Source organism: Pan paniscus, chromosome 6 (assembly GCF_029289425.2).
Source record: "Pan paniscus chromosome 6, NHGRI_mPanPan1-v2.0_pri, whole genome shotgun sequence".
Lineage (NCBI taxonomy): Eukaryota > Metazoa > Chordata > Mammalia > Primates > Hominidae > Pan > Pan paniscus.
The window spans coordinates 177,178,739-177,194,239 of record NC_073255.2 but is presented as its reverse complement, the minus strand read 5'-3'; the positions used below and the strand labels follow the sequence as shown (position 1 = coordinate 177,194,239).

The following is a 15,501-nucleotide window of genomic DNA, read 5'->3' as shown; positions in this document are numbered from 1 at the left end:
CGGGCGCCTGTAGTCCCAGCTATTCGGGAGGCTGAGGCAGGAGAATCCCTTGAACCCGGGAGGCGGCGCTTGCAGTGAGCTGAGATCATGCCACTGCACTCCAGCCTGGGTGACAGAGCAAGACTCCGTCTCAAAAACAAAAAACAAACAAACAAAAAGATATGCGAAGTTTAAAAAACGAACAACAACAACAACAAGTTATGCGAAGTTTGTTTTGCTTCTGGATAAAGCCAACATGAGTGGTCTCCCCAATTACTACTATTAAGTAAGGAGGAACTATGTTTGACAAAAGGTGTTGTCAAGTTCTGTTATTTGAAGACTAGTGATTGTTTATCTTGAGAACAGGTATGTAATGGTTGTTGTGGAAATTTTCTGGATTAAGAGAAGTTTTTTTTCTTTAAAATTCGAACAAGTCTCTGTATTTTTTCCCTTTATTTAAGAAACGGCGGCGGCGGTGGTGGTGGTGGAGGGGGGGCGGCTCTCACTACCTTGCCCAGGCTGGTCTCAAACTCTTGTTCTCAAATGATGCTCCTACTTCGGCCTCCCAAAGTGTTAGGATTACAGGCGTGAGACACTTGTGTTGGATTTTTTTTTTTGAGGCAGGGCCTCGTTCTGTTGCCCAGGCTGGTGCAGTGGAGCAATCACAGCTGCCAGCCTCAAACTTTTGGGCTCAAGCGATCCTCGCACCTCGGTCGCCCCAGTAGCAGGGACCACAGGCACATGCCACTACTCCTGGCTAATTTTAAAATTTTTTGTAGAGATGGGGTCTGGCTATGTTGCTAAGGCTGGTCTTGAACTACTGGGTTCAAGTGATCCTCCCTTCTCGACATCCTAAAGTGTTGGATTACAGGCGTGAGCCCACTGTGCCCGGCCTGCATTTAATTAGACACCTAAAATTTAGGCCGGTCAGTAGCACACTTAGCAGCATGTTACTTTTTATAAAAACAAAGACCGAATACCGCTTTTTTGAAAAACAAAAAAAAAGAAAAGAAAAGAAAAAAAAAGGATGCACCAGTTCTCCCCATATCATTTCTTCTCTCTACCGCTCGTCTTTTGCAGCTAACATTACTGGCCAGGTCCGCAGCAGCAGAGTTCTGTGGGCTCCCAGCCTCCGCCCTCCTCGCCCTCCTCCGCGCCGGCAGGTGAGGCCGCGTGGCGGGACTACAACTCCCAGCGTGCCCCGCGACGGGAGGGTCACGTGGGCGTCCGGAAACCCTGGCCGCAGCGCCAGGGGTGAGCTGGCGGCGGGGGAGGCGGGCAGCGGAGCCAAGCTGACCCGGCGAGCGGAGCCGGGGCTGGAGAGCGGCGACCACTGCGGATCTCGGGTGCGCGAGCGGTGATGCGTGGGGCCGAAGACCTGCTGGGGCGGGGGCGGGTCCAATCCGAGGGGCTTCCCGGGTCGGGAGGGCGGTGGGGAGATGTAGGTGGCGGCCCCCCTTGGGTGGGGCGCCCAGGCAGGGTCGGCCGCTCACCCCCTCCTTCTCCTCCCTGGGCCCGGGCCTGGGGTCCCGGCGGTCACGGGGAGGCTGCGATGGGGTGGATGGGGAGGAGAAGGACCCCCGGGGGACCCTGCGGCCCGGCCCCGATCCACGCGGCGGAGGCTTTTGTGCTCCTCGCCCGCCTGTCCTCCGGCCGTGGGTCTGGGAGATTCTGACTTGATCAGAAAAGGGCTTGTCGTTCGGACCAGGGGAGAGGGGATGCTTTTCAGGTAGGTGGGGAAGGAAGCTCTTTGGAAAGGATGTATAGAGGTCAGAGAAGAAGCGTGGTCTCAGTGAGTGACTGGTTTTGTTTTCTGGTAACTAGCATGAACTCAGTCAAGGAATTTGGTCAAATTATTCGTCATTCCCTCCTTATTCTTCGCAGGGTGTGTTCTGTTTATTCTCAGTTTTGACAGGAGATAATGGGAATGTGTCCCCGGAGTTTTTAGTGTTTTCTTGAAATGTAAGATGGTAGGCTATCTCGTGGTAACTCTTACTGAAAAGTTTATAGTTTATAGGGAGGAGTGGTTCCTTGGGTGAGCAAAATCATTCAGTTGTTATCTTTTTGTCCACCGGTTTATTTCTACCTTTACACAAATTTATACATACATAAATATATATAACAGTTGTTGAAGGGAATGTCTTCAGTGCTTTGGTGCTTAAATGATTTCTTTTCAGTTTGTTTGATGTTTCTTGGATACTAGGCTCTAGGAACTCCACATAAATTATCTCATTTAATTAATACATGAGGAAATTGAGCTTCGGGTTGGGCGCGGTGTCTCATGCCTATAATCCCAGCACTTTGGGAGGCCGAGGCCTGTGGATTCCTTGAGGTCAGGAGTTCAAGACCTGCCTGGCCAACATGGTGAAACCCCGTCTCTACTAAAAATACAAAGATTAGCTGGGCGTGGTGGCGCATGCCTGTAATCCCAGCTACTCGGGAGGCTGAGGCAGGAGAATCGCTTGAACCTGGGAGGCGGAGGTTGCAGTGAGCCGAGATCACACCACTGCACTCCAGCCTGGGTGACAGAGCCAGACTCTGTCTTTTTCTTTTTTTGAGACTGAGTTTTTGCTCTTGTCGCCCAGGCTGGAGTGCAGTGGCACCCTCTCGGCTCACTGCAACCTCCGCCTCCCGGGTTCGATCCTCCTGCCTCAGCCTCCCGAGTAGCTGGGACTACAGGCGCCCGCCACCACGCCAGGCTAATTTTTGGATTTTTAGTAGGGACGGGGTTTCACCATATTGGCCATGATGATCTGGATCTCCTGACATCGTGGTCCCCCTGCCTTGGCCTCCCAAAGCGCTGTAATTACAGGCGTGAGCCACTGCGCCCGGCCTCAGACTCTGTCAAAAAAAAAAAAGAAATTGAGATTCAGAGAAGCTACTTTTAAGTGGAGGGTCTTAGATTCCATACCTGGCTTGTCTCTTGAATGACACCATTCTTCTATTAGTGTTTGATTTCGAGTCTCTGCCTAAGAGGGCGACCCGGAAACAATACTTTTATAAAAGTTAAGTCAACAGTATCTTGCTGCTTTCTAGCTGTCAGGATCAACTGCCTTGTTCATTGTTTAAGGTTCTGATTTGTGCTCTGTTCATCAGTGTTAATGTCATGTCACTGCAGTGACCATTAACTTGATTATAAATCCTTTGGTAGAAGAGGGAAAGATTTTTATCCTGAAAACTAGTTGTCTTTGGAACATGTCCAAAAACAGGGAGGAAGAATGTGGTTTTGGAAACCCTGGAATAAAATGAGAGATATTTACAGATAAATGCCAAGTATTTTATGCCTGTGGTAATGAGATAATTTAAGAAGAGATAAAAATTACAGGAAGACGGATGAATTAATGAATAAAAAGGATTTATGAGGTTCAAGTAAATGGCTTCATATGAGATAATGTGGGATAAAAAAGATACTTGTGGCTGGGTGCAGTGGCTCATGTCCATAATCCTAGGGCTTTGGGAGGCTGAGGCAGGAGGATCTATCTCTTAAGGCCAGGAATTCAAGATCAGACTGGTTAACATAGCAAGACCCTGTTTCTACAAAAACTAAGAAAATTAGCCAGGTGTGATGGTGCCCACCTGTAGTCCCAGCAACTTTGGAGGCTGAGGCAGGAGGATCGCTTAAACCTAGGTAGGAGATTGAGGCTGCAGTGAACTATGATCACGCCACTGCACTCCAGCCTGGGTAACAGAGTGAGACCCTGTCTCTGAAAAAAAAAAAAAAAGATAGTTGTATGAGTGTGAGCATTGAGATGCTAAACTGCAACATATACAATACTGTAAAAATGGTGAACTCAACTATACATTTAATAATTTCCCACGTTCTTCTTTACACTTTGAAAACACATAATCTTTTTACTGTGCAGACATAAAAACTGAAGTCTGGGAGGTGAGTAATTGCCCATCTAATGCCCCTCTCCTTTGAGTGTGTAAGAGAACCACACTTACCAGTAAGATGTTTTTTTTCCCCATCCTTGGTATATACCTCTGAGTTTAGGTGTGCTAGTTCTTTTATTTATTTATTTATTTATTTATTTATTTATTTATTTATTTATTTTTTGAGATGGAGTCTTGCTCTGTTGCCCAGATTGGAGAGCAGTAGGGGGATCTCGGTTCACTGCAACCTCCGCCTCCTGGGTTCAAGCAATTCTCCTGTTTCAGCCTCCCAAGTAGCTGGGATTACAGGCACCCACCACCACACCTGGCCAATTTTTGTGTTTTTAATAGAGACAGGGTTTCACCATATTCGCCAGGGTGGTCTAGAACTCCTGACCTCAAATGATCCACCTGCCTTGGCCTCCCAAAGTGCTGGGATTACAGGTGTGAGCCACCGCACCCAGCCTATTTTTATTTTTTTATAGCTCTTTTTTTTTTTTTTTTTTTTTAATTTGAGATGGAGTCTCGCTTTGTCACCAAGGCTGGAGTGCAGTGGCACCATCTCAGCTCACTGCAGCCTCTGCCTCTCGGGTTCAAGCAATTCTCTGCCTCAGCCTCCCAAGTAGCTGGGATTATAGGTGCCCACCACCACGCCTGGCTAATTTTTATATTTTTAGTAGAGACGGGGTTTCACCATCTTGGCCAGGCTGGTCTTGAACTCCTGACCTCGTGATCCACCCGCCTTGGCCTCCCAAAGTGCTCAGGTTACAGGCATGAGCCACCGTGCCCGGCTTTATAGCTCTTTTTTAATGCATGAAGGGTGTGATAGTTCTAACTATTGTATTTTACCCAGCTTGGAGTATTTTCTATTTTAACCTTTACCCTTAAATGATATAACATAGGATCTAGAATTAGGTCTGAGTTGGAATGTGCACTCCATCGTTTGAGAGAGATTGCTTTCTTTTTTAAAAAATTTTATGAGGGCCGGGCACAGTGGCTCACACCTGTAATCCCAGCACTTTGGGAGGCTGAGGCAGGCAGATCACGAGGTCAGGAGTTCGAGACCAGCCTTGCCAATATGGTGAAACCCTGTCTCTACTAAAAATACAAAAATTAGCTGGACATGGTGGTGCATGCCTGTAGTCCCAGCTACTCAAGAGGCTGAGGCAGAAGAATCGCTTGAACCTGGGAGGCGGAGGTTGCAGTAAGCCAAGATCACGCCACTGCCCTCCAGCCTGGGCGACAGAGCGAGACCCTGTTTTTTTTTTGAGATGGAGTCTCGCTCTGTCGCCCAGGCTGGAGTGCAGTGGTGCAGTCATGGCTCACTGCTGCCTCAGCCTCCCAGGCTCAAGTGATCCTCCCACCTCAGCCTCCCAAGTAGATGGGGCCACAGGTGTCCGCCACCACAACTGGCTGATTTTTGTATTTTTTGTAGAGATGAGGTCTCCCTATGTTGCCAAGGTTGGTCTTAAACTCTTGAGCTTAAGTGATCCTCCCATCTTGGCCTCCCAAAGTACTGGGATTATAGGCGTGAGCCACTGGACCAGACCTAGAGATTACTTTCTAATATCTGTTTTCTCATCTGTAAAACATTGAGAGAACTAAATGCAGTAATGCATGGTAGGTAACTAGCATGGTGCCTAGTACTTTGTAAGCATTCAGTGTTCTGCTGTCAGTCAACCAATTCATTGATTCAAAAAAAACTTTTTTTTTGATATGGGGTCTCACTCTGTTGCCCAGGCTGGAGTGCAATGGTGCAACCTTGGCTCACTTCAGTCTCCACCTACCGGGTTCAAGCGATCCTCCCGCCTCTACCTCTCGAGTAGCTGGGACTACAGGTGTGCATCAGCATGCCCCGCTGATTTTTGTATTTTTTGTAGAGACAGGGTTTCACCATATTGCTCAGGCTGGTCCCGAACTCGTGGGCTCAAGCCATCTGTCTGCCTTGGCCTCCCAAACTGTTGAGATTACAAGTGTGAGCCATCGCGCCCAGCCCAAAAAATCTTTATTGGTCATTCTCAGTGCTCTGCTGGGCCCTGTGGATGTGGCTGTGGGACTCAGGACAGAGAGAGCCACTGCTTTTATGGAGCTTACAGATGAACGGTAGACATGGAAACAATTAAACCAGATAACTGGGAGAGATGCTCTGAAGGAAAGAAATGGCGAAAGAGATGAGAGAGGTAGTAACCAGGGGAGACCATTTTAGATAGGGTTATCAGGGAGCTCACTCTAGGGGGTGACATTTCATTGACTAGCCAAGAAAAGGAAGGAGCAAGCCATTTGCCAAGAAGCAGGACAAAAACACTCCTCTCGTGGAAGAACAAACACAAAGCCCGAAGCAAGAGGAGGCTTGATGTGTTCAGGGACAGGAGAGGGATTTGGTGTGGGGAGTTGGTGTTGGTGAGGGTGGGAGGTAGGTGGGCACAGTGGAAAGGAGACAGGCTAGATCCTCACCAGGTGGCCTGGCAAAGGATTGGGAACCACCCAGCTGCCCAGTGGGGGCCTGGTTAAATATCTAAAGATTCGTTCATGTCAGGGAGGACGGCGCACGTGTTCAGCTCTGCAGGTGCTGATATGGATGGACCTCCAACCTCTGGCAAGTGAAGAAAATGCACAACAGATAGTGTATGCTGTGTGCTTGCATGTGTGATCTTGGGGGCTCTGCCTGGTATGTGTGCAGAGGCACAGATTGTGCCCCTGAAGGAAAGAGAGAAGATGTGAAAGAAACTGGTTAGGAGATCAGGGTGGACTGAGGACACAGGAGGAAGTTGTATCCTTTGAGTTTTTTTTTTTTTTGGGACGGAGTCTTGCTCTGTCACCCAGGCTGGAGTACAGTGGCGCGATCTCAGCTCACTGCAACCTCCACCTCCTGGGTTCAAGCGATTCTCCTGCTTCAGCCTCCTGAGTAGCTGGGATTACAGGCGCACGCCACTGCTTCCGGGTAATTTTTGTATTTTTAGTAGAGACATAGTTTCATCATGTTGGCCCGGCTGGTCTCAAACTCCTGACCTCAGGTGATCCGCCCACCTCAGCCTCCCAAAATGCTGAGATTACAGGTGTGAGCCACTGCACCCAGCCATATCTTTTGAGTTTTATACCTTAGGCATGTAATACCAGTTGAAAAGTAATGAAATAAAACAAAACCCAACCTCTGCAGTTTAGATATTGGCTCAGGCAGGCTCCTCCTCCATCTGTACCAACCCATCTGTCAGCCCTGTCCCTCCCCAGCCCTAAGCGTCCTATTTACCTGCAGAGGTTAGACAGGCTTTAAAGGCTGTGGCAAAGAATCTGTGTTTTTATCTCAGTCTTGGGAAGGCAGTAAAGGGTTTTAAGCAGAAGCTGTCAAGGTAGGCAGGTAGGAGATGCTGCTGGTGGTTTATCTTAGGGTGGTGGCAGTGAGGATGGAGAGAAGAGGGTGGCGGTGAAGAGGACCAGAACCGAGAGGCTGGGGAGTGAGCTTATCCATCTGGCGGTTGGGATTTGGGATATATTTTGGAGGTGAAAAGGACTGGATTTAGTAATGGGTTGGATGTAGAAGTTAAGGGAAAAGAGGTAAAGGCTACCTCATAGTTACCTTGGTTGACTGTAAGGAATGGCAGTACCTTTGCTGAGATGGGGAATACCAAGGGATGTTGCAGGTGGTTAGCGACTGTCTGGGCTGGTGGAGGTTACACGGACACCTTTCAGTCCCACTGGAGTATAGCTCCAGCCAGGACCTTCAGTTATCTTCCTGCTTAGATGCTGTCCACTGAGAGTTCCAAGTTGGGAAAGAGAAAGGGAGGGGCGAGGGTTTTCCGTAAGGAGAGTTCCCCATACAGGCCACCAAAATGTTGCAGGTGATCAGTGACTATCTGGGCTGGTGGTGTAGGCAGTGAGAAGAATTTACCAAGACAGTTACAGGTATAGAAAGGCAGATTTATTAGAGAACGTCTGAGAGTATGTTTGCAAGGAAGCAACAGGCAGGTCAGCAAGAGAGGAGCTGACTGCAAGGAGATAAAAGCTTGCTGGAGATTTTATAGGATGGTGCTGTGTGCTGAAGAGGGCTTTGTGCAGTACAGATAACGATAAGGTTGCATTGAGCTAACTTGCATTTTTCTGTCAGCTGAGCGTCTGGTGATTACTGGGTGCAGGAAGATTGTGAGTTACTTGTGCAGGAGGGGTATATGTCCTGGACCACGAAGAAAGGCAGACTTATAGTTTATCTGCTTATTCTTTTTGGTTTCCCCTGATCCCACCAGCCTGACTCCTTTTTCTCTAATTAGAACTCCACAGGGGAGGGATAGATTTGGAGGGAGAAATGAAGAGTTGTGTTTTATCTTATTGTTTATTTTTTTGAAATGGAGTCTCACTCTGTCGCCCAGACCAGAGTGCAGTGGCCTGATCTCGGCTCACTGCAACCTCTGCCTCCCGGTTTCAAGTGATTCTCCTGCCTCAGCCTCCCAAGTAGCTGGGATTACAAGGCACATGCCGCCACAACCGGCTAATTTTTGTATTTTTAGTAGAGACAGAGTTTCACTATGTTGGCCAGGCTGGCCTCGAGCTCCTGATCTCAAGTGATCTTCCTGCCTTGGCCTCCCAAAGTGCTGGGATTACAGGCATGAGCCACTGTGCCTGGCCTAAGAGTTCTGTTTTAGATTTTGGAGGGATATTAATTGGTCATTTGGATCCTGGAGGGTCTAAGTTAGAGCCATGAATCTGGGAATTGTTGACATAAAGGTATGATACCAGAGGAAGGAGGAGAGAAAGATGTTGGAAGTTTAAAAAGAGAAGTGTGAAATCGCTGTCACAGGTTGAGAAAGCAAAATTACTGGGAAGTGTGGTAGGCTTGCTGGGCAGTGTTGCATGCCCTTTGAGGTTTGTGGTTTTGAATCTAAAAAGTGAAATCAGCCTGCTTGAGTGATTTTTCTGTGGCAAAACTCAGCTGCTTTGGTGCAGGGAAGGAGGAGGACAGAGACAAGGAAGGGCACTGTAGATTCTAAGTTGGTAAGGCAGGAAATGAGGACAGGAGGGGGATGGATGAGGGAAAAACAAGGCTACTGAATTGGGAGCCTTGTTGAGGTCAAATGACTGTTGAGGTGTGGTATATTCAGGTAAGTGATCTGCAAGGAAAGGAAGTAGAAGATTTGAAATCCAGCTACCAGGCTTCAGCCTTGTGTGGGTTTTTATTGGGGGATGGAGGAGAAGGGTGGTGGTGAAGAGAACCGGAACTGAAAAGGCCCAGGAGGGAGCTTATCCACCTGGCGGTGGGGATGGAGGTTGGGTGACCATGGGACTGGAGTGCGAGGGAGATCAGTCCCTGACATCTATGGGGAACAGCAGGCTATAGAGCCCCAAGGTGTGAGTTTCAAAGAAGCTGGGGTCTTGGCAAGAAGAGAGCGGCCCAGAAACGGCCTTGGGGAACAAAGAGAACATGGAACGCTTGTGTCCTTGAGGCATGTAGGTTGGGGGAGGGAAGATTGCACCTCTTGAAAGGCCTTAGGGGAAGTGAAGGTATAGGGAGCACCCGGAGTCTTGTGAGGATATAGTGCCTGCTAACCATGTAACTAGGTTTCTAGAGAGGAAAGATACGGGGCTTGCTAACCGTGTATCTCTGTTTCCAGAGAGCATGGTCAAAAGGGCTGGGGGTGGGGTGTGTGGGAAGACTGGGCAGATGAGATGAATGGGGCAGAGTGGGTATGTGGTAGCTTCATGTATGTCATCTCTTTTACTGCTGACCACTCCCCTGCCCACTCTGCAGTAGACTTTCTTCAGAGAGTTCCTAATACGAGACAGGTGGGTTTTTTTGTTTTGTTTTGTTTTTTGAGGCAGGATCTTCCTCTGTCACCTAGGCAGGAGTGTGGTGGCATCATCATAGCTCACTATAGCCTTGAAGGCCTGGCCTCAAGTGATCCTCCTGCCTCAGCCTCCCTAGTAGCTAGGACTACAGTGCATGCCACCCCATCTGGCGAAATGTTAAATTTGTTGTAGAGACGGGGTCTGTTGCCCAGGCTGATATTGAACTACTGGCCTCAAATGATCCTCTTGCCTTGGCCTCTGAAGAACAGCTTTGAATTTGGGTTGGAAAGGGCTCTAAATACCACTATAGAAAGTGAAATTAGAAATAATAATTGGGGGAAATTTTATATCCCAAAGCAGCGTTGTAGAAGGCAGTGTTGCCTTCCATCTGGACGTGTTGCTGCAGTGCGAAGTCATCTTTTACTTAGCAGTGATTGAGCACTATTGTAACCGCCCAGTGGGTTCACCTTGCCTGCTGCCTAGACAGAGCCAATTTATCAAGACAGGGGAACTGCGATGGCAAAACAGTGGTTCTCACAGAGCCGGCTTTGCAGGAGATGGGAGTTTTATTATTACTCAAATCAGTCTCCCCGAGCATTCGGGGATCAGAGTTTTTAAAGATAATTTGGCGGGTAGGGGCTTGGGAAGTAGGGAGTGCTGATTGGTCAGGTTGGAGAAGGAGTCACTGGGGGCTGAAGTGAGTTTTTCTTGCTGTCTTCTGTTCCCTGGTGGGATGGCAGAGCTGGTTGAGCCAGATTACCAGTCTGGGTGGTGTCAGCTGATCTATCGAGTACAGGGTCTGCAAAATATCTCAAGCACTGATCTTAGGTTTTACAATAGTGATGTTATCCCCAGGAGCAATTTGGGGAGGTTCAGACCCCAGAGGTTGCATGACCCCTAAATTGTAATTTCTAATCTTGTAGCTAATTCGTTAGTCCTGCAAAGGCAGACTGGACCCCAGGCAAGAAGGGGGTCTGTTATCAGTTTTGTTTCAGTGTCAAACCATGAACTGAATTCCTTCCTAAAGTTAGTTCAGCCTATGCCCAGGAATGAACAAGGACCTTCCTTAAGGGTTAAAAGCAAGATAGAGCCAGTTAGTTCTGATTTCTTTCACTGTCATAATTTCCTCAGTTATAGTTTTGCAAAGGCGGTTTCACTATTGTGTTCCATTCTGGAAATTACCATTTTTAATGGGTAGTCTTCTAGGACTAAGAAAAAGTTCACTATAAAAATCACAAGTTAGTGATTGTGAACTTGCTTTGGAAAGTAGAAGATGGCTTAATGGTTCTGGATTTTTTTTTTTTTTAAGATGGAGTCTTGCTCTTGTTGCCCAGGCTGGAGTGCAGTGGCATGATCTTGGCACTGCAACCTCTGCCTCTCAGGTTCAAGCGATTCTCCTGCCTCAGCCTCCTGAGTAGCTGGGATTACAAGCGCCCGCTACCACGCCCAACTAATTTTTGTATTTTTGGTAGAGACGGGGTTTCGCCATGTTGGCCAGGCTGGTCTCGAACCCCTGACTTCGTGATCCTCCTGTCTCAGCCTCCCAAAGTGCTGGGATTCCAGACGTGAGCCACCATGCCTGGCCAATGGTTTTCTGGATTTTATTTGATGGCAAGAATCTTGCCAGTATTTTTTTTTTTTCTGGAGAGAATGGAAGCAAAGGAATCCTTTCTCTTTTTTTTGGTACAGGGTCTCACTCTGTCGTGCAGGCTGGAATGCAGTGGCACAATCTCGGCTCACTGAAACCGCTACCTCCCAGGCTCAAGTGATTCTCCCATCTCAGCCTCCTGAATAGCTGGGACTACAGGCACGCACCACCACACCTGGCTACTTTTTGTATTTTTTCTGGAAACGGGGTTTTGCCATGTTTCCCAGGCTGGTCTCAAACTCCTGGGCTCAAGTAGTCCTCCCACCTCGACCTCCCAAATTACTGGAATTTCAGGCATGAGCCACCATGTCTGTCCAGAATCTTATTTTTAACAAGGATTTTTTTTTGTCTTTTAAAATAATTCTAATGGGGGTTTGGGGAGATGTTGGCCAAAGGATACAAAATTTCAGTTAGGAGGAATAAGTTGAAGAGATCTATTGTACAATATGGTGACTATAGGTTTTGCTTTTTTGAGACAGGCCCTCACTTTGTCACCCAGGCTGGAGTGCAGTGGCACAATCACGGCTCACTGAGCCTCTAACTCCCAGGTGATCCTCCCATCTCAGTCTCTGGAGTGGCTGGGACTATAGGCTTGTGCCATCACACCCGACTAATATATATATATTTATATATAATATATAATATATTTATATTTATATAATATATAGTATATTTATATAATATATAGTATATTTATATTTTATATAATATATTTATATTTACATATAATATATTTATATTTATATAATATATAATATATTTATATTTATATAATATATAATATATTTATATTTATATAATATATATAATATATTTATATTTATATAATATATATAATATATTTATATTTATATAATATATATAATATATTTATATTTATATAATATATATAATATATTTATATTTATATAATATATATAATATATTTATATTTATATAATATATTTATATTTATATAATATATATAATATATTTATATTTATATAATATATATAATATATTTATATTTATATAATATATATAATATATTTATATTTATATAATATATAATATATTTATATTTATATAATATATAATATATTTATATTTATATAATATATAATATATTTATATTTTATATTATATAATATATTTATATTTATATATTATATAATATATTTATATTTATATAATATATAATATATTTATATTATATAATATATAATATATTTATATAATATATAATATATTTATATTTATATAATATATAATATATTTATATTTATATAATATATAATATATTTATATTTATATAATATATAATATATTTATATTTATATAATATATAATATATTTATATTTATATAATATATAATATATTTATATTTATATAATATATAATATATTTATATTTATATAATATATAATATATTTATATTTATATAATATATAATATATTTATATTTATATAATATATAATATATTTATATTTATATAATATATAATATATTTATATTTATATAATATATAATATATTTATATTTATATAATATATAATATATTTATATTTATATAATATATAATATATTTATATTTATATAATATATAATATATTTATATTTATATAATATATAATATATTTATATTTATATAATATATATATTTATTTAGATGGAGTCTCAGTCTTTTGCCCAGGCTGGAGTGCAGTGGCGTGATTTCAGCTCACTGCAGCCTCCACCTTCTAGGTTCAAGTGATTTTCGTGCCTCAACCTCCCGAGTAGCTGGGATTACAGGCGTGCATCACCACGCCCGGCTAATTTTTTGTATTTTTAGTAGAGATGGGGTTTCGCCACATTGGCCAGGCTGGTCTCGAACTCCTGACCTCAAGTGATCCACCTGCCTTGGCCTCCCAAAGGGCTGGGATTACAGGTGTGAGTCACCGCACCCGACCTGGCTAATATTTTTGTATTTTTTGTAGAGATGGGGTTTTGCTGTGTTGCCCAGGCTGGTCTGAGACTCCTGAACTCCAGCAATCCACCTGCCTCGGCCTCCCAAATTGCTGATATTACGGGCCTGTGAGCCACTGTGAGCCACTGTGCCCTACCGGTGACCATAGTTAATGACAATGTACTCGATTTTGAAAATTGCTAAAAGGGTAGATTTTAAGTTTTCTCACCATAAAAAATAAGTAGTGAGGTAATGGATTTATTAACTAGCTTGATTCCACAATGTGCACATATTTTAAAATGTGTTGTACATGATAAATATATATAATTGTATTTGTCAATTAAAAATACTATAATGTTAAAATTCTTGTTGCTGACAAATATCGGTTGATAATTGTGTATTCAGTATTCATTAATAGAGTCTACAACCATACCTGCATACCACCCTGAACATGGCCTGCCTTGTCTGACTTTGGAAGCTAGGTATGGTGGGGCCTGGTTAGTGCTTGGGTGGGACACTGCCTGGGAATACCGGGTGCTGTAGGCTTTAAAAAATAAAAATTCACCAATTGAGAAAATACTAAATGACAAGCTACAGTGAATTCAGAAACACTGAAATGAAATTTGGTTTTGAAATTTGGTTTTATTAATTATAACAGCATTTACACATACTTGAAAAATGTTACACATTTGTTCAGTGTGTATTTAGAGTGGTAAAGAGAGTATTCTTCAAAAAGTAGGATGTGCTCGATGGACTCAGACTTGACAAAAACTCCTGTACACCCCAGGGTCCCTGAGCTCATGGATGATTGGAAATCACTTCTGTGATAGATAGGATACATGTGCAAGGTATTATTATTATTATTATTATTATTATTATTATTGTAATTGCATAGGACCAAATGTCGTAGTATTCGTCTTAAATGTCATTATGCACACAGCAGGTGAATGTTTAAAACTATTTTCCTGGGTGAGGTGGCTCACGCTTGTAGTCTCAGCACTTTGGAAGGCTGAGGCGGAAGGATTGCCCGAGGCCAGGAATTCAAGACCAGCCTGGACAACATGGCAAAACCCTGACTTAACATAAATACAAAAAATAAGCTGGATGTGGTGGCGTGTGCGCCTGTATTCCCAAAGAATTGCTTGAGCCTGAGAGGTCAAGGCTGCAGTGAGCTGAGGTTGTGCCACTGCACTCCAGTCTGGGTGACAAAGTGAAACCTTGTCTCAATAAATAAATAAATAAATAAGGCCAGGCATGGTGGCTCACACCTGTGATGCCAGCACTTTGGGAGGCCAAGGCGGGTGGATCATCTGAGGTTAGGAGTTCGAGACCAGCCTGGCCAACATGGTGAAACCCCGTCTCTACTAAAAATACAAAAATTAGCCGGGCATGATGGCGGGCGCCTGCAATCCCAGCTACTCGAGAGGCTGAGGCAGGAGAATCTCTTGAACCTGGGAGTTGGAGGTTGCAGTGGGCCGAGATCGTGCCACTGCATTCCAGCCTGGGCAACAGAGCCAGACTCTGTCTCAGAAATAAATAAATAAATAAAAGAAGAAAATAAAGCCTACTTTTCCAATGTGCTTATTAAGCCTTTTCTCCCCAATCATTATAGCTTAGGAAAAGATGGTCTATTTAGAAACTAAATCCAAATGGCCTCAAATGTCTTGGTAGTTTTTTAAAGCTATTAATATAACTGTACAGCCCTAGGTTATGCAGCTCTATTGCCAATGTACTGTAATTTCAATCTGTTGGAGCATTTATTTTTGGAATTATGATTTTACATGATACATCATTGAATTTCATATCCCATGCCCTTTCCTGGAGTACATACTACAGTATTTTGAGGTGGGAAGGTGTCCAGTTCAAAGAGCTACGATTCATAGAGAATGATTAAAGTTTTGAGTTTTTCCACTTGGGTTTCATGTTTAATTTTCAGGATGGAAGTAAATTTAGTCATAACACTAGTAGTTCTTGTTTTTGTAACTTCCTGGAATTACAGACAGGAAGTTTATTTACATTTTGTGAGTGGAATTTTATAGTCCTACTCTGCATGTAATTTTATTAACATTTTCCAAGAAGAATGACTTTAAAATGAAATTAGCTAAATTCTACTGATTTGGAATTAATCCTTGGCAGATCAGTGGCTAATATAATTATCTGAATATGTCACATACATTGTTACTTTTAGCCTTACAACTCTCAAATGAAATAAGCCATTTTATGGATGACCACTTATGATTTGTAGAGCATGGCTTGTCCCAGGGGCTAACAGCTAGTAAGGAAAATAACTGTCATGTGTA

At 43.7% G+C, this 15,501-nt stretch overlaps 1 protein-coding gene across 11 annotated transcripts in view; it reads left to right on the top strand.

Annotated features, from left to right (window-relative positions):
- The first annotated feature begins 309 nt into the window (after positions 1-309).
- Positions 310-15,501, top strand: part of SLC37A3 (solute carrier family 37 member 3) — a 105,207-nt gene continuing 90,015 nt past the window's right edge. For 5 of the 11 annotated variants that reach the window (XR_010112661.1, XR_010112660.1, XM_034965096.3 and 2 more), the window contains exon 1: positions 339-1,325. The gene's annotated coding sequence lies outside the window, so the exon portion shown is untranslated. Of the gene's footprint in view, positions 1,326-15,501 lie in introns of all 11 variants that reach the window. The other 6 variants (XM_055115456.2, XM_055115452.2, XM_055115451.2 and 3 more) reach the window with 6 other exon arrangements.